Source organism: Orcinus orca, chromosome 8 (assembly GCF_937001465.1).
Source record: "Orcinus orca chromosome 8, mOrcOrc1.1, whole genome shotgun sequence".
In the NCBI taxonomy this organism is placed as follows: domain Eukaryota; kingdom Metazoa; phylum Chordata; class Mammalia; order Artiodactyla; family Delphinidae; genus Orcinus; species Orcinus orca.
Window position 1 is genome coordinate 54,345,274 of NC_064566.1, and position 17,158 is coordinate 54,362,431.

At 56.5% G+C, this 17,158-nt stretch overlaps 1 protein-coding gene across 3 annotated transcripts in view; it reads left to right on the forward strand.

The window, feature by feature from the left end:
* The first annotated feature begins 2,956 nt into the window (after positions 1–2,956).
* CAPN5 (calpain 5) overlaps positions 2,957–17,158 on the forward strand; it is a 52,806-nt gene continuing 38,604 nt past the window's right edge. Inside the window, exon 1 of one of the 3 annotated variants that reach the window (XR_007478834.1) lies at positions 2,957–3,134. The gene's annotated coding sequence lies outside the window, so the exon portion shown is untranslated. The remainder of the gene's footprint in view (positions 3,135–17,158) is intronic. The other 2 variants (XM_004279822.3, XM_033405788.2) reach the window with 2 other exon arrangements.

Here is a 17,158-nt window from a genome sequence, read left to right on the forward strand (position 1 = left end):
GTCTTAGTGGAAGTGCTTCCAGTGTTTCTTGATTAAATAAGATGTCGGCTTTAGGACTACATTTTATTGTGTTGAGAACGTATCCCTCACTTCCTATTTCATTGAATGTTTTTATCGTGAATCGGTGTTGAATTTTGTTAAAGGCTTTCTTGGCATCTATAGAAAAAAATCATGGTTTTCCCCTTAGGTTCATTAATATGGTGCATACTTGTTATGGGTTGAATTGTGTCCCCCCAAAGATGTTGGAGTCTAACTTCCAGTGCCTCATAATGTAAATTTGGAAATAGGGTCTTTACAGAGGTGATCAAATTAAAATGAGGTCATTAGAAGGACCCTAATCCAATATGACTGGTGTCCTTATAAACAGGGGAAATTTGGACACAGAGATAGACAGACACACAGGGAGAACACATGTGAACATGAAGGCGTAGATCATGGTGTTGTGTCTACAAGCCAAGGAGTGCCAAAGATTGCCAGCAAACCACCTGAAGCTAGGAGAAAGGCACGGAGCAGATTGTCCCTCACAGCCCTCAGAAGGACCCAACCCTGATGACACATTGATCTTGGACTTCTAGCCTCCAGATCTGTGAGACAATAAGTTTGTGTTTAAGCTGCCCAGTTTGTGGTACTTTCTTATGGCAGCCCTAGCAAACTAATGCTATTAATGGATTTCCTGTTATTAAACCAACTTTGTATTCCTGAATAAATCCCACTTGGTTTTGGCTGGTTCTTAATAATATCCAGGATACTAACAAAATATAAGCAGTGTTTCAGAGTAGCATGGAATTAAGAGCAACTCAAAGTTCATTTTGTCCTTCATATCCCTATTTTCCATGGTGTGTGCTCTCCCCTGGAGTCCAGTGTGACTCTCCCATTTCTCAAACTCTCAGGAGAATACTATTAGTTCTGCATGTCCTGAAAAGTTCTGTATGTCCAACTCCACTTCTCTCCCTGCGATCCCGTCCCCTTGGCTAGATGGGTGTGGGGGAACTTGAATGGTTACTTGAATATTTTACCCTAAGACACCAGGCGTTAGGAGCCTTCGTGTTGAGCCATTTCCCATGCCAAGGGGCTTCCTTTAGGGTTCTCAAACAATAGCTAGACAATTAGATCTGTTGGGATTTTTAAAAGAAATTATTATTATAAGGATTTCACTTGGGAAACTCGTTACATACAGGAGCAGTGACGATAGGGGTTTGCTGGCCTGTAGCAAAGAAGATTCTCTCCAGGGCTCTGGTGGGGTGGAGGCTATGGAGTCCTGCAGAGCTAGGAAGAGGGAACTAGGTCACAGCTCTGGGTGACAGAGACTCTCCCAAGACAAGTAGAAAGGGCTGCCCTGTGAGGAAATGAGCTCCCAGTTACAGGGGGATGCAGCAGAGGTTGGACATCCAGTCAAGAAGCCATCAGAGGTGGCCTTTCCCTGGGGGAGAGAAGAGGAGGAGGGGGATAGAGGAGGAGGAAGAGGGGAAGGGCACGAGTGGAGTCAGACAGGGTAGGGAGGATCCCAGTTCTGCTATTTCCTGATTGTGTGACCGGGGCATCTCCTGAGGCTCAGTTCTATCATCTGTAAAATGGGGCTAATGAGGGCTCCTGCCAAGGTGGTTGTGAGAATTACATGGGAAAAGCACCTGCACAGCAGGCCCCATGATGGCACGGGAATCAGTTTATAGCAACCGACCAGCAGGGACTTGGGGCCAGAGCATCATCAGAGCCCCGCCCCTTCCCCCAATTTTTTGGGAGACCAAGCTCTTCCTGGCTTGTCTGGAAACCTCTCCATCTTAACCCCCAACAAGAGCAGGGCCAATGCCTCCCCCACTGCACCAGGCTGGGTGCCCTGGACAGGTCACTGTCCCTCTCTAGGTCTCTTTCCTCATCTCTCAGAGAAGGTGGGAGCTGCCAGAGATGGGCTCTGAGGTGGGCCCTTCCAGTTCTAACATCCTAGGATGGCTGGGCTTCTAACCAGCCATGTGTACATGTCTCTGCTCTTGGGACCCAGTGTCTTCAGAAAATGAGGGGGTTGGGCTAGATTGAAATAACATCGAGAGCACTTACTTTGAGTCAGGGCCCACTCTAGGGGTTTTACATGGCTCAGTCCATTTAATCCCCACAACAACAGCATGGAGTGGGTGCTACTATAATAATTTTATAGGTGAGGTGACTGGGGCACAGAGAGTTTGGGTCACTTGTCCAAGGTCACACAGCTAATAGGAGCCCAGGCAGTGAGTCCAGTGTACATTCTTGCAACCACCACAAAACACTCCTCTTGTGGCTCCAACAGTCAGAAATACAAAAGGGGGGCTGATTAGTCAGAGTGACTTAGAGGTACACTGGGAACACTGGAAGGAGAGATGAGTGGGCCTGGGCTTCTCCATCTGCGAAGTGGGCTGACACAGGCCTCGGATGAGCATAACAAACACGTCTGCCCTGCCGTCCCAGAGCCCCTACTGTGTGCTAGGGCTGGTCACTCACAAACCTTCTCAGTCTTATGTGGGAAATATGCCCCTCCTGCTGTCGCCCCATCATAGCATATTGAGTAAATAAATACTCAATACGGGCCTGGAGCTTGCTTTCCCCATCTGACAAGGGCCCTCCTTGTGACTCCTGGGGTCTGGGTCCCGCTCCTCCATCCAGAATCTTGGGGATGGATATGGACATGGAGATAGCGCTCGCCTCTTCCAGTCCTTCTTTTCCCAGCACCCTGCCTCGGTGCCGACCTAGGCTGGGCTCTGGGGAACTCCCGGAGATGCTGGGAGGGAGGGACCGGAGAGCGGGCCCGATCAAGCCGAGAGGGGTCGGGCTGCGCCGCGCAGGCCCCCAAATCCTCACCTACTCTCCAGCGGGAACTCTGCAGCCACCTTCCTGCCCGTTCACCTCACAGCTCGGCGCCAGTTCGCATGCGCTGCAATCCTGGCCCTCCCGCCCAGCTGGAAACCACGCCTCTGTCCCCCAATGGGCGGAGGCCGCTGGGCGGGCCCCGCCGCCTGGGAGTCCTAGCTCGAGCCCCGCCCCAGGCCAGCCCCAGCTGATCTCCGGCCGGAGCCAGAGGCAGCTGAGGGGGCCGGTCCAGCTTCCGCTCCAGTGCCAGCGCCGAGCCCGGCATCCCCGAGTCCGCTGGACCCGCGGCGGCGCGGCAGGTAGGAGGCGCTGCGCAGAGGGAGGTGTGTGCGAGCGCGCGTGTGTTCGTGTGTGTGTTTCGGAGGTGTGTGTGTGTGTGTGTGTTATGGGTGCAGCGAGGGCCAGCGCGTGCCCTGTGAGCGCGAATCGGTGGGTGTGGGGTTGCACATCCTGCAGCCGGGGAGGAAGGAGGTGAGCGCTGGCTTTGAGGCCCGGGGTGGGGGGGGACCTCCAGGATCCGCCCCGGCCCCGGGGGTTCGTCCCCACCCCCGCTCGAGGCTAGGGGCCTCTTCCCACTGCACCCGAGTGTCCGGAGCTGGTTTCATGGTGCTTACGCGCCGGGGTTTACCTCCCGTGGCTTGACCGGCCCTTGCCCTCCTCTTCCTCACAATTCCCCTTTCGTGTCCCTTCCCAGGCCTCCACCCATTTAATTCCACAACCCCTCCCGGGTACCTCCCCATCCTCCGTCCCCCGGCTTGGGAAAGGGGGCAAGGCCACAATCGATTCCCTTCCTCACCATCTTCCCAGGTTGAATAGGGGCCTTTTCTCCTGGGCTGCTGAGCTTGGGTGTGTGTGTGAGGGGGCCAGGGAGGCAGGGACAGCTGGGGGAGAATGGATCTCGGGCTGCTCTGATCCTGCCACCACCTTTCAGAGTTGGGCATCTGAGGAGACCCACCTGGGTTCCAGAGGTGAAGCAGGCCGGATCGTTAACAGGTGCCAAGTTCTCGCCAGGCTTCATTTCCTGTGGTGGGATTCAGCCCCAGACCCCACAGGGTGGAGGAGAGTGAGGCACAGAGGGTGAAGTGACCTACTCTCTCTCTCAGGGTTGCTGAACCAGAATTTGCAGCTGGGTTGCCCTGGCTCTCAAACCAGAATCCTCTCCCTACACCAGCATCGAAGAGAGAAGTGCCCAGGGCAGTTATTTGTAGGATTCTGGGGAGGGAGAAATCTGGGCAGACTTCCTGGAAGGGAGGGTGTTTGAGTGTGGGGCTCAGCCTACCCTATGAGTGTGAGGCCTCCTGAAGAAACTACTGTATTCTGCTGCAAGGATTGAAAGCCTCCCACCCAGGGTCTTTGGGCCTAGCCTTTGCTGCAGTCCCCAGAGTCCTGGGGTGGGGGTGGAGAGGCCTGGCTGCTTTCCCAGGCTGAGGGCGGGGCAAGCTGGGCACAGCTGTTGCTGCTTCAGGCCAGAGCTGGGAGCCTGGACTTCGATGTGCTTAGGTGGGGCCCTGAGGAACCTCTCTTCTGACTGACGAGGCAGATGGGTCAAACCGAGAAGCCCCTGCCCAGAGTTGCACCCAGTGCTGGGTGCCAGTCCCTGCCCAGGAACTGGGGAAGGTTTCACTGCAAAGGATATATCGGTGCTGGGTGCTGAAGGATGGAAAGTTCACCAAGCAGAAAAGCAAGGGCAGGGCACTGCAGGCCCAAGGAATAGATGGGTAGAGGCCTGGACACATGTAACTGAATGATAGCCCATAGGGAGGGGCATTAAATCATCAGAAGTGCATCCCAGAAGTGTCGTCTTTGGCTCTGTGGTGGGTGAGTTGCTAGGGAGCCCCGAGCAGGGGGAGGCCCCTTCCTCTTTCCCCTTGCCTCTCCCCTCCCCAGCTCCCCACCCAGGGCTAGGCTTGGCACCTGAGGGGGGCATCTGATGGGGCTTCCCAGAGCCTGCACAGGAGGGGTGGTGGAGCAGGGGGGAGGGGGGGGAGGGGAGCCACCACTGGGGGTGGAGCGGGTTTGGGGGAAGTCGATGAAGTGTGAGAGGCCTGTGGGCTTCGGGGGGTGACATCCAGGCCACTGCTCCCAGGCCAGTGCTGTCTCTGGCTGCTTCTGCCCCTGCCTTCCCTGTGGGCTCTCAGGACAGCCCTGAAGCCCTGATCCCTGAACAGGTGGCCCTCCCGGAGGCCCCAGTGGCCACAGGGAAGCCTGTCTCCATGACCTCTCCTACCTGCAGGGCCTGTCATTGTGTCACGCCTCCTCCTCGCTGAGACTGGCTCTGCACGTGACCTTGAGGCAGGGAACTTCCCCTGTGAGTCTCAGTTTCCTCATATGCAAAATGGGGGTAAATGCTGCCTAGTCATAGGGATTTAAGGGTTGATGATGAAGTTAAGTCCCGAAAGTGCTTTGCGAAGTACATGGTGTCTGGTAGTCATTATAACTAATAGTACCTAACAGTCAGCACCACTTAATCCCTTCTTCCCTGGGGGAGGGACAACCCAGAGGAAGGAGGGGCCGACTTTGGGAGGAGAAGGGTGAAAGGAAACAGGGTCTCTCCCGTTGAAGTGGAAGCCCCTCTTGGCTTCAGTGGTTGAGAACTGTGGCCTTCTCAGCCCTCCTGTGGCGGGGCTCACTATCTGGGGCCTGGCAGGTGAGAAGTCTGTCTGCTGCTGGTCTTCTCACCTCACGCCTGACTTTCTCTGCCCCAGGGTCCTCAAGTGTTTTGAGTGCCTTTAGAACCCCCTCCCCTCCACCCCTCTAGCCCCTCCGGAGACCTCTTCTGCCCCTTCATGCCTCACCCTTTCTGCTCAAAGCATTCCTTGGCTGGCCTCCCGGGCCTCGCCTTGAGGGCCCCAGACTCTGCAGCTTCTCCTCCTCCCTGGGTCGATGGTGATGCCCTGGGATTGCCTCACTTTAGTTCAGGCCGAGCTGCTGACTTCACTTTGGCCTCAGGCCTTGCCTTTCCCTGTTCACTAATGGCAAAATGGGCCAAGTCCCTTTGGGGTTCTAATCCAGGTTTTTTTAGGAAGCCAGCCTTCAGGCTTGGACGTAGGAAGTTGCGAAATGTGAACATTTGCTGGCCTGTAATGGCCCGAGCTATTGCTCCCCGTTCTGATTGTTCAGGGATGTGTTTCTAGGGGTCTCAGCTTTCCCAGGACCAGGGGTATGAGGGTGCCACTGGCTGAGGCCATGGTGGCTTGTGGGCGTGGACTGTGGTTTTCTGCCACAGTGGTGCATGTGGTCAGCTGTGAGACAGGGGACTGGTGGCCGGACTAGACCAAGCCCATTCATTGGTACCCAGCCGGCCAGCACTTTCAGGGTATGCCCAGGATGGCCTCAGGATCTTGCAGCCTGGGGGACAAAAGGCAGAGAGCCTGCTGGCCTGATCTGCCTGCCCCTGCCCAGCCAGCCCCTGCCCCATTGCCCACTGCTGGGTAACTTCTGCTAGTCAGGGTGCGGTGGTAGGACTCAACTGGTGTGTTACTAATAATATAGTAACTAAGACACTGGAGTTTGGGGTGGCTTTGTTTTCCACTGGAGCAGTTCATCCTCGCTCACTCACTTCCTTGAGCAGGAGAGAGGTGTGAGACTACATACTTACCCACAGGAATGATACTAATGGTACACATTGCCTTTCGCTGCTGTAACAAATGAACACCAATTTAGTGGCTTAAAACAACACAAATTTATTCTCTTACTGTTCTGGAGTCAAAAGGCTGAAAAGAGTCTTATGAGCTAAAATTAAGGTGTCAGGCCGGTTGCCTCTGGAGGCTCCAGGGGAGCCTCTGTTCCTTGTGGCTGTCTGCGTTCCTCACGACCTCATCACCCCATTCTCTCTACTTCCGTAACCTCATTGCCTTTTCCTCTTTTGGAGTCAAATCTCCCTCTGTCCCCCTCTTAAGGACACCTGTGATTACATCTAGGGCCCACCCGGGTAATCCAGGATAACCTTTCCATCTCAAGATCCTTAATTACATCTGCAAAGTCTTTTTTGCCGTCTAAGGTAACATTCTCAGGTTCCAGGGATTGGGATGTTGGCATTTTGGGGAGCAGTTATTCAGCCTACCACAGGAGCCAACTGCAGTGTCATTGCAGGCGCCATGGGGCCCACAGCTGCTTCCCCGAGGGGGTCACCCTCAGTGTCTGCTTCCGCCTCAGCATAGGAGCCTTTGCCGGCAGAGCCTGGGCTGCTGCATCTCTGGCCCTGAGCCCAGCCTGAGGCCACAGTAGGCAGAGCTCAGGGATGTTTGGAAGAGGGGAGCGTGCTGGCGTGTCCCCACAGGTTGACCCAGAGACCAGACCCCATCCTGGGGTCCTTAACATAAGAGTAGGTTAAGCCTTCCAGAGTGGAGTGCATCTCAGACATTCATTCACTAGCCCCAGTGCTGTGCAGGGTCACTTGATCCCCACCGTCACCCTGTGAAGGCCAGGCCGGGAGCCCCATTTTGCAGATGAGTATACCAAGGACAGTTGGGGCTAAGCCCTGCCTAGAGCAGAGATGTGTGAGGGGAGCCAGGGGTGAGGGCAGGTTGGGCCAGCAGAGCAGGAGACCTGCATTTCATAGATGAGAACTCTGAGGCACAAAGAGGTAACTGTTCCTGTCCCTTTCTGGCCTCATTCTCCCCATCTGAAGATAAGGATGTGGACGGGACATTCCGAGGCTCTGATTTCTCCTCTGGGCTCGGGGAGGAGGAGGCACTGGCGTTCAAGGCTGCTTCGGGCAGGAATGTGACATGGGGCCCGGAAGTGCCGCCAGCACGCCGCTTGCCCAGAGACGTGGTTGTCATCCTGGGAGGTCGTGAGCCTCCTGGTGCCTCCAAGGAAGGACCCCCAGCCAAACCCCCAGACAGCACCTGGCTGTGCGCTGTGGCCCCTGCCCCAGTGTGGGTCTGCATGGATCTCCATGGCCAAGGCCATGCTTTGCAGGTCCATTTCTAGAGCCTGGTCTCCCTGCCTGCGTCCTGGCCTCCTTTCCATCCAGACTTCTTGTGAATCCTCCAGGAGCCCAGCTCACACCCTGGCACGCTCCCGAGTCCTTAGCCTGGCTTTCAGGGTCCCCATAACCTGGCTGTGGCAGTGTTGCCTTGCTAGCCCTTTCTTCCTCTCCCCTGCACCCTGTCCTCCCGCCTTGCCTAAATGGTTTCCTCCTCCCAGGAGGTTCCGTCTTCCTCTGAACCTTCCAGTTCTGTCTCTTAAAAATCACAGCCCACCCTATGAGCTCCTGCTTAGATGCCGCCTCCTCCTCGAGCCTTTCCTGCCCCGTCTGAACGCATCACTGCCCTCTTAGAGCAGATCTCTCTGGCTGGTGCTGGGGTTGCTGTCTCTCCACCACCAGGCTGACCTCCCGGGCTGAGCCTGGTCCGACTTTTCGCTGCCCCCTTGGCCAGGCGCAGAGCAGGTGTGGGAAGTTTGAATGGGGGCGTGCGGCTGAGTGGGACTCCCTGGAGCTGATGAGTGGGTCACTGCCTTTGCTTGAGGGAGGGAGTGGTGGGCCAGGCAGAGCAGAGCTCTGACATGAGACAGGCTCCTGACTGTCCTGAATGCACCTCTTCCCTCTCTGCGCCCCCTGGGCCTCATCTGTGCAATGAGAACAGTACAGCTCATTTCTGAGGGTGTACAGGAGTTTGACCTAGGAATTGAGCCTCAGTTTCCCAGTCTGAGAAATGGGCACCATCCCACCAGGTTTCCAACCTTGGTTCTTGGAGGCAGGTGGTGCGAGAGGCACAGACTACCTATGCAGGAAGCAGAAAAAGAGGCTGTCCTGGTGACAAACATAGCTGATTGGAAAAGAGCAAGAAGTGTCCCCCTCTCCACCATTCAATGGTGAGAGCCTGCAGGCCAGAGAGGGCAGGGTCTTGCCTGAGGTCACACAGCCCAGTGGAGCTGAGGCAGCTTCAGTGACCTGATCAAGTCTCATTTTTGTAGGTTGTTTCCCCTGTGGGGAGTGAGCAGCACCTGTGAGCTGCAGGTGTCAACCCCGCCCCAGTAGGGTAAGGAAGAACCGCTGCTGCTCCGGTGCTCAGTGGCACCTGCCCCTCCCTCTGCACTTTCTCACCAGATATGCTGCTGGGCTGGGTTTCCCAGGCCCAGTGACCTTCAGTGCCCAAGCCAGCTGCTCACCCTGCCCGATGCTGAGCCTTGGCCAGCCTGCTGCCCATGAAGGTTCCCAGCTTCTTCCTGTCCCTGCTGATGCCCGGCAGATCCAGCTGGATCTCACCTGCTTACTGAGGCTCCCCGGCCCCCTCCTCACAACACCCAAGTCCCAGTGGGAACCGCTGAGGGGCAGAGGCCACACAGCGAGCCAGCCCCGAGGCTAGCTTTCCCCTCATAGACACGGCCGGCCGGGGGACATCAGCACCCCAGGACCGCTGCCCCCCAGGACCAGCGAGGGACCCTGAGCCCCAAACACGCCTGGCCCTGCCCTCCAGACCCACTTGTCTCTTAGCACAGAGCGCTTGGTCGGGTTTACGTATTAGAAAGATCACTGCAGCTGGGTGGAGACTGGATTGGACACAGATAGAAACCATAAGGGGAGGGCAGTGGAGAAGAAAGACAGGATTTCCCAGTCCCGGTGACGCCTGCTTGGCCTTGGCCAGAGTGACTCACTGGGCCTGGCCCCCTGGTTCTGCTGCCGGAGCCCCCGTGGCCCCGGCGCAGCTCACGCTTCTCGCCCCTTCTCCCCCGCCACCCTGCCATCCGTTCCTCAGCACAGGGTGCATGGGGGAGATGGGGTCCTGGGAGGCCACAACACAACCACAGTCGGACACAGAGAGATGTGTTGAGCATGTTAATGAAACGGTGGCTCGTGGGGCAAGAGAGGAGTGGGAGTGGCTCTACAATAAAAGGGAAGGAACTCATTGATAAAACCCAAACTCTGAGGCTCCAGGCCCCCTCCCTGGCCTCTGGCCTTCCCTGCCCTGGCTCTGGCTGAGGCTCTCCCTGGCCCGCGTTACTACTTCAGCACCTGACCCTCGGTCTCACCCCTCCACCCCTCCCTGGCTGCCCCATGCCCTCAGTGAGAGCCCACTTCCCAAAGCCGGCATCCCAGTCTTGCAAACCCGGTCCTGCCAGCTTTCCCCACTCAAAGCTCTGCACCCTGGCCTTCCCTCCACCTGCAGTGCATCCTGCCTGCGTGCTCCCCCTGCAGATTCCCGCCTAGCCTTCCAGCCCTGCTCTGTCCAGTTCCATCTTGGAGAGACACCACCATTCTTCCTGCCCCTATAGCCCCACCTGCAACATGCATTGCTTCTGGGACCACTGACCACAGTGTGTCTGGCTTAGTTCTTGGTCTGTGCCTGTCACCCCGTGCCTCTCCTCCCTGGGACTGCTGTGAGGATCTGACCCCCTCCTGTCAGCTCAGGACCAGCCCAGAGGGGTGCCAAAGAAGATGAGCACGTTGGAATTGACTGTTCCCTGAATTACAAGCTGCAGCTGTTCAGCCCTTCCCTGGTCATGTGGCGTAGGGGAGGGGGCTCTGTTGCCTGGAGTGGGATGTGGTGGGAGGTTGAGGGAGCGGGGCCGGGGTCGGGGAGCTTTGTCTGTCGGGCATCCTTGGCTCCTTCGGCCGGCCCTGGATGACACCCACTCTGCCAGGCCATGCTGCGCCATGGGCACCCACTGTGGGGTGTGGGGACTGGGGCACAGAGGAGGGACCGCAGCAGGCCTCCTGCAGTCTCCTTTCACTCCCGCAACTGGCTGGTCCCCAGGTAGAGTTGGGTCTGCCTCCCACCCAGCTCTGCGTTCACACATGGGCACACAGGCTCTCTGGCCTGCCTTCCGGTTTTGCTGCCCCGGTCGTGTCCTTTTCCAGTGCATTCTCCATGTGGCAGCCAGGTGGATCTCAAGTCCCTCCCCTGCTCAGCACCCTTCCCGCTCTCCATCACCTCAGGATGAAGCCCGATCCCTGCGCCTGGCCTTCCGGGACCTCTGGCTGGGATCCTGGGCAGCCTTGCCTGTGGTCTCCTCCCGCACCCACACCGCCACTCTGCCTCAGCTCAGTTCCTTTCCCTGAGCGCCCTGCCTGCCCTCAGGGCCGAGAACATCTCCTGAGGATGGGGCCTGGCTGGTTGGTACCCCCTCCTCAGAGAGGAAGCTTTGGTGGTGTGTGCCCTGTGGGGTGTGGGGCTGCCACCCCGACCTTGTGGGATCCTCTCTTGGACTTGGACTTTGACCTCAAGGGTCAAAGCCACAGGTGTCCTGAGAGACAGAGGAGGCGGCTCGCAGGAAGTCACAGCCTGTGCATGAAAAAGGCCGAGCCCGGACTAGTGCTGTGACCCAGCCTGGGCTTCTTCCCTGCTCTACACCCCCTGGGTCTTCCCACCCTGGGTGCCAGGCAGAACCCTACGGGTATGTAATGTCCCCAAAACTGGTGGGATCGGGGTCACTAGATTCAGCTAGGCCTTCTTCCCAGGGCCCCTGCACAGGCTTTTTCTGTTTAAGATTTTATTAAAGCACAACTGACCTACAGAACAATGCTTAAGTCATAGATACGTAGCTCTGTGACCCTATCCATGCGGCCACCACCCAGATCAAGGAGCAGTGTTACTGGAACCCCAGAAGCCCCCCTCCTACCCCTTCCAGTCACTACCCCCAAAGGCAGCCACCATCCTGCCTTCAACTCACCATAGATGGCTTATATCTGCTTTCCAGTTTTACATCAGTGGAATCGAAGTATGGTTCTCTTGTTTACTATTGTGCTCATGAGAGCCAGCCATGAGTTGCATGCAGCAATAATTTGTCCATTTTCATTACTGTATAATATTCCATTAAACACCATATTCATCCTTTCTTCTGGTGATGGACATTTTGGGTTGTTTCTAATTTTTATCTATAACAAATACTACGACACTAAACACTCTTGTACTTGTTTTTTGGTGAACATGTGCACGTGCTTCTGTTCAGTATCTACTTAGGAGTAGAATTACTGAATGATAGAGTATGCATTTGTCCAGCTTTAATTGATGCGGTCAGATGTTTTTGCAAAGTGGTTGTATCAGTTGACACTCCCACCGCCAACGTGGAAGAGCTGGACTTGGGGGGGAGAGAGAGAGAGAGAGAGAGAGAGAGAGAGAGAGAGAGAGAGAGTGTGTGTGTGTGTGTGTGTGTGTGTGTGTGTGTGTGTGTGTGTGGTGTTTTCCCCTGCAGCCATTCCGGTCAGGGCGTAGTGGTATCTCATTGTGCTTTTAATTTGCATTTCCTTGATGATTAGTGAAGTCCAGCACTTTCCTTCCATGTATTGGCCATTTGGATATGCTCTCTTCCTAATATTTTCTTCAGAAAGCTTCACTGTTTTACCTTTCGGTTAGATTTGCAGTCTATGTGGAATTGCTTTTGAGTGTAGTGTGCGTTCGTTCGGGGTCAATATGAAGCTTTTCCCACACGGATAGCTAGTCACCTGAGCACCATTCATTGAAAAGACCATCCTTTCCCTAATGCACTGTGATGTCACCTTTTGTCAAAATCAGGTGTCCTCGTCTTGGAGGGCTTTCTAGTCTGTTTGTCTACCCTATGCCAGCCCCACACTGTGTCAATCACTAGAGCTTTGTGGAAGGTCTTGTCACCTGTGAGTCCTCCAGCTGCTCTTTTTCAAATGGGCTCGGCTGTTCTTGGCCCCCTGAGTGCTGGCTCTGTTATCCCACCCCTTAGTGGAAGCCCCAAGGCTCAGAGAGGGGAGGTGACTTTCCCCTGCCACACAGTTCTGGAACGCAGTCTTGGCTTCTTCCTGGGCAGCACCCTGCCCTCCAGGTGTGATGTAATGCTGCGGTGCCCGCCTGCACCACCGGGAACTTAACAGATTTCTGGAAATCACCTTCCTTCTTCCTTGATATTTTTGAAAGGAAGCTGTGCATTTACTCTAAATGGAAAGTCAGTATTACTCTCTAAGTACAAGGTAACTGGAAGAATCTTAAAACTGAAGGAAAACAACAGAAAAATCCCTTCCGTTGCAGCCAGGTGCTGTTGCTGTGAGCCTGGGGCTGGCTCTTCCTTTGTTAAGTAGGTGGGCAAGGGCCGTGAGGGTTTCAAGACTTGCTGGACCGAACTGAGTTCTCCTTGAGAGAGAAGTGGATGGGGAATAACTTTCTTACTGACTTATTTACTGCCACGTAAAGCAATTTAGAGCGACCCCTAAAATGATCACAGTACTAACGTGGGGCCTGCTTTGGGAAGCCCTGGTGTGATGAGGAGGCTGGAGGCTTGAGGTCCAGCTCATGGGCTGCAGGTTTTGTGCATGTTCCTTTTATGTTCTCATCTAAAAAATGGGACTGAGGGCTTCCCTGGTGGCGCAGTGGTTGAGAGTCCGCCTGCCGATGCAGGGGACACGGGTTCGTGCCCCGGTCTGGGAAGATCCCACATGCCGCGGAGCAGCTGGGCCCGTGAGCCATGGCCGCTGAGCCTGCGCGTCCGGAGCCTGTGCTCCGCAACGGGAGAGGCCACAACAGTGAGAGGCCCGCGTACCGCAAAAAAAAAAAAAAAAAAAAAGGGACTGAAACTGTCTCCTGTTTCCCCCTGGCTGCGGTGGCTGAACTGTCCAGGAAGGCTCAGTGCTATCTGCCCCCGCTGTAGCTGGCTCCTTGTGGCCTGCTGCAAGATGAGCCCTTACTCTGCCCACGCACCCCTGGCCTGTCCCTGCCACCTCCAGCAGGTCCAGGGACAGCAGATCAGGGCACACCCTCCCGGAAGGAGGTACACACTGTTTCCAAGGTGAGGATAGATAGAGCTCCTATGGGGCAGGCCCCGGGGCAGATGCCACCTTAGAGGCTGGAACCAGGAAGGGCTGATAGCAGTTCAGAGGGGTTAGTAAATTGCCCAAGGACACACAGCGCTAAGTGGCGCAGCTGGGATTCAAACTCACGTCTGACTGACCTGCTGGAAGGCTGGGTTCCCTGAGCTCCCTGGTGGGTGCTCCCATGCCCTTGTTCTGACCCGGGTCAGTGCCCCCATGCTCAGTCTGTGGAATCCCACTGTGCCAGGCTGGGTCTGAATCAACTTGTGCTTTCCTGCCTCTGAGCCTTTGCTTGAGCTATTTCCTCTGCCTGGAGTGGCCTTTCTCTCCTAAAGCACAGCTGAATTCTGGGTCCAGGCCTTTGTGAAGGCTTCTTTGTGTCCCTCTTGCTGGAATGACTCATATCCCATGCTGCCTTGTGTCTGTTGGCTGCAGTAGACCATGAAGTTCCTTGGGGACAGGAACCCTGAATTGTTGTAACCCTCCTGGCAGGGGAGGCACATAGTAGATGTGACCCAGACATCCATGCTGACATCCCCCAGGGACACAGTGCATTGAAGTTTGCCAAGTGCTAGTCCATGCGGCCATGTCTCATTTGATCCTCCCAGAGGCCCTGGCACATTATCTCTTCCTTCCACACAAGGACCATGCAGACCAGAGAGGTGACGTGGCCTGTCCAGGTCTCACAGCTTAGGGGGACATTGCGAAACTAAAGCCAGGTCTCCGTCAGGAGCTAGAGAAGGGCTGGGCCACAGCAGAGAGCTCCAGGGCTTTAGCTGCATTTTCCACGGACAGCATCAGGAACAGGAGGGGAGGAGGGGAGAGAGAGAGAGAGAGGCCTGATCTAGTGGGAAGGGGCGAGCCCTGGCCTTCAGGAGACCTGAGAGCTGGTGCAGCTCTGACACGGAAAGCTGATCCCCCTTGGGAGTCCTGGGCACTCTTTGAACCTGTTTTTCCCATCAGTGAAGGAATTCCTCATGCATCATCTGTGTTGGCTCATTCAACCCAAATTCACTGAATCCACCCCCGCTCCCCAATGTTGGACACTAGGGATACAGAGAGGAGCTGGACGTGGGCTCTGTCCTGGAGGGCTGTAGGCTGGGGAGGCAGACGAGTCATATGCAGATGGGGTACAATGTAACGGGCGCTGTCACAGGGGTTCCAGGACTGTGGAGGTAAGGGGAGGAACAATGTCGCACAGGTGGGAGGTACTTGGGCTGAGTCTTGAAAGGTGACCAGAGTTCTCCAGGTGTGCATGTGTGGCTGGAACAGTGTGTGCAGAGGCCCTGAGTGGACCACAAGGAGCTCGTAGCACTGGAACCTAGGCCCAGGGGGGAGCGAGATTGGCAGGGGCAGAGGGAAGAGGGCAGGCTGGGGGGCAGCTGGGAGGCTCAGGCTGCCCTGGTAGTGCCTGGCTCAGACTTCAGTGTCCTGAAGACAGGATGTGCCCCAGCCCCAAGCTCAGACCCAGGGAGAAGAGGCCAGGGTTTAGAAGCTGGCCTTCCTGATTGCTGGTTTATCTGTATCTATCAGTGGTTATGCCTGGAACTGGAGGGAGAGAGCAGAGCTCAGAGGCTGGTGACTCTGACCCCCTGGGCGTGTTGACTCAGTGGTGGAGTGGGAGGCGACCTTGGGGCAGATGGAGGGTGCAGGAGGACGGTCGGCATGAGGTGCAGCCTGTGCAAAGGCCAGGGCCAGAGAGCCTGGCATAAGTAGGCCAGGGTCAGCCTGGCGGCCAGGGGTGAGGCTGGAGAGATGGCTGAACTGGGTCAGACCCTCAGCCAGCCAGGCCTGGTCCCGGTTCTGGACCTGGGCCGAGCCGAGCTTCCCCCTCTCTGTTCGCTCCTCCCTTCTGTCCTAGGAGCAAACCTTCCCAGCAGCGCTGGCCGCTGCGCGGCCTGGAGGGTGGCCAGAGCCCTCATTCTCCACCGGCCTGGCTCTGTGACCTCGGCCAGCTCGCTCCTCCTCCTTGGGTTCTGGGCTCTGAACACTGGAATTGCTAGAGCTGATTTCTGGGCTCTTGCTTTCAGCTTCTTTGATCTAATTCTTGCAGCTTAAATTGCTTCCTAAACAGGCCTTTCAGGAAACTGTGGGGCTCATGGCGCTGCTGGTGGCTGTGTGCAAGAGCCCTGGGGCTGCCCCTCCAGCCCCCCTTCTCTTTCCCTCAGGCCCCCAACGCTGGGAGGGTGGGTGGGAAGGGGCAGGGTTATGGGCCTTCCCGGGTAGAGCTATGGCCAGAGAGGTTAAGGGGGTTGGCCTGAGGTCACACAGCAGTGGGACAGGGGGGCCCTGTATGACGTATGGGCAGAAGCTGAAGTGGCTGTGGGTCCAGAGCAGGGGACAGGCCAGCCCTCAGACCCTCGGCAGGCGGGGACCATCAGCCCCACTCTCCCTTCTGTGCATCCGTGTTCCACCCTCACCCCTCCATTCTCACCTCCTTCCTTCCCTGTTTCTCCCCTCCCTCGAATCCTGTGGGGCTGGTTCAGCCAGGGTGTGTGTGGGGTGAGCCCTGCCCGCGCTTTGGGGTCGCCAGGCCAAGATGGAGGCTCCAAAGTCAGAGGATGTGTGTTCAAGTCCAGACTCTGCCATGGAACTTGGGCAAGTTGCCTCCCCTCACTGAGCCTCAGTTCTCTTTTCTGAAAAATGGCAACAGTGAAAGGCCTACCCAGCAAATCCTAAACGCCAACCTCTAGCCGGGTGGTTTGCACACGGCAGGTGCCACAGACGCGGAGGTTCTCTCTTGGGAATGAGAGGGGCTTTTCTACTTCTGTTCTTCCTCTTCCCTCTGGCCTGCTAAGCAGTCTCCGCAGCCTCTGGTTAATTTTACTGGCATCTTCCAGTTACTGAAGCAACGTTGTTCCCATCTTGGAGATGAGAAAATAGGGAATCAGAGAGGTTGAGTGACTTGTTCAGGGCCACACAGCAGGTGAGTAGTACAGCTGGGACTGACACCCATATCAGTTTGCTCACAAACTCATGTTGGCCCTAGAAGCTGGCCTAGCTTGCCTCAGTTTCCCTCAGCTAGGCTGTGAAGTTGGGGCCTGTGTCTTGGGGGTTCGGGATTGCAGCATTGCCCTGAGCAGGCCCAGTGATAAGTAGGCCCGGGGGTGTGGAGATCCCGGCTGGAGCCAGCAGCCCAGATGGAGTGTGAGATACAGGGCCATAGATGGGGCTGTCAGTCAGGTGCCTGGCTGTCCCAGCCTCTGTCAGGGCACCTGGCTGCGGCTCCCTCTCCTCCCCTCCCCTCCCAGAGCCCTTTCCTGAGTCGGTCCAGTCTGGGTCTCTTGCATTTGGTCAGCACACGGCTACAAGGTTCAGGGTGCTGGACTGCGGGGCGCTGATAGGCGCAGCACCTTCATGTGCCAGGGCTGCGTGTGGATACAAGTCCAGACTCTGCTGTGGAGTCTGGGCCTCGCAGGAGATGGGCCAGTTGGAAGCCTAGAAGACGGGTCCAGGCTGAACAGAGGGATGTGGGGGTCATCCATCAGCCAGGGGACCCCTGAGGGGGAGGGGAGGTCAGAGGGGGAGTTGGGTCCGGACCAGCGCTAGATGCCCCCGAGGCCTAGGAAGAGGAGACCGACCGTCCAGGAGTGTGAGACGCTG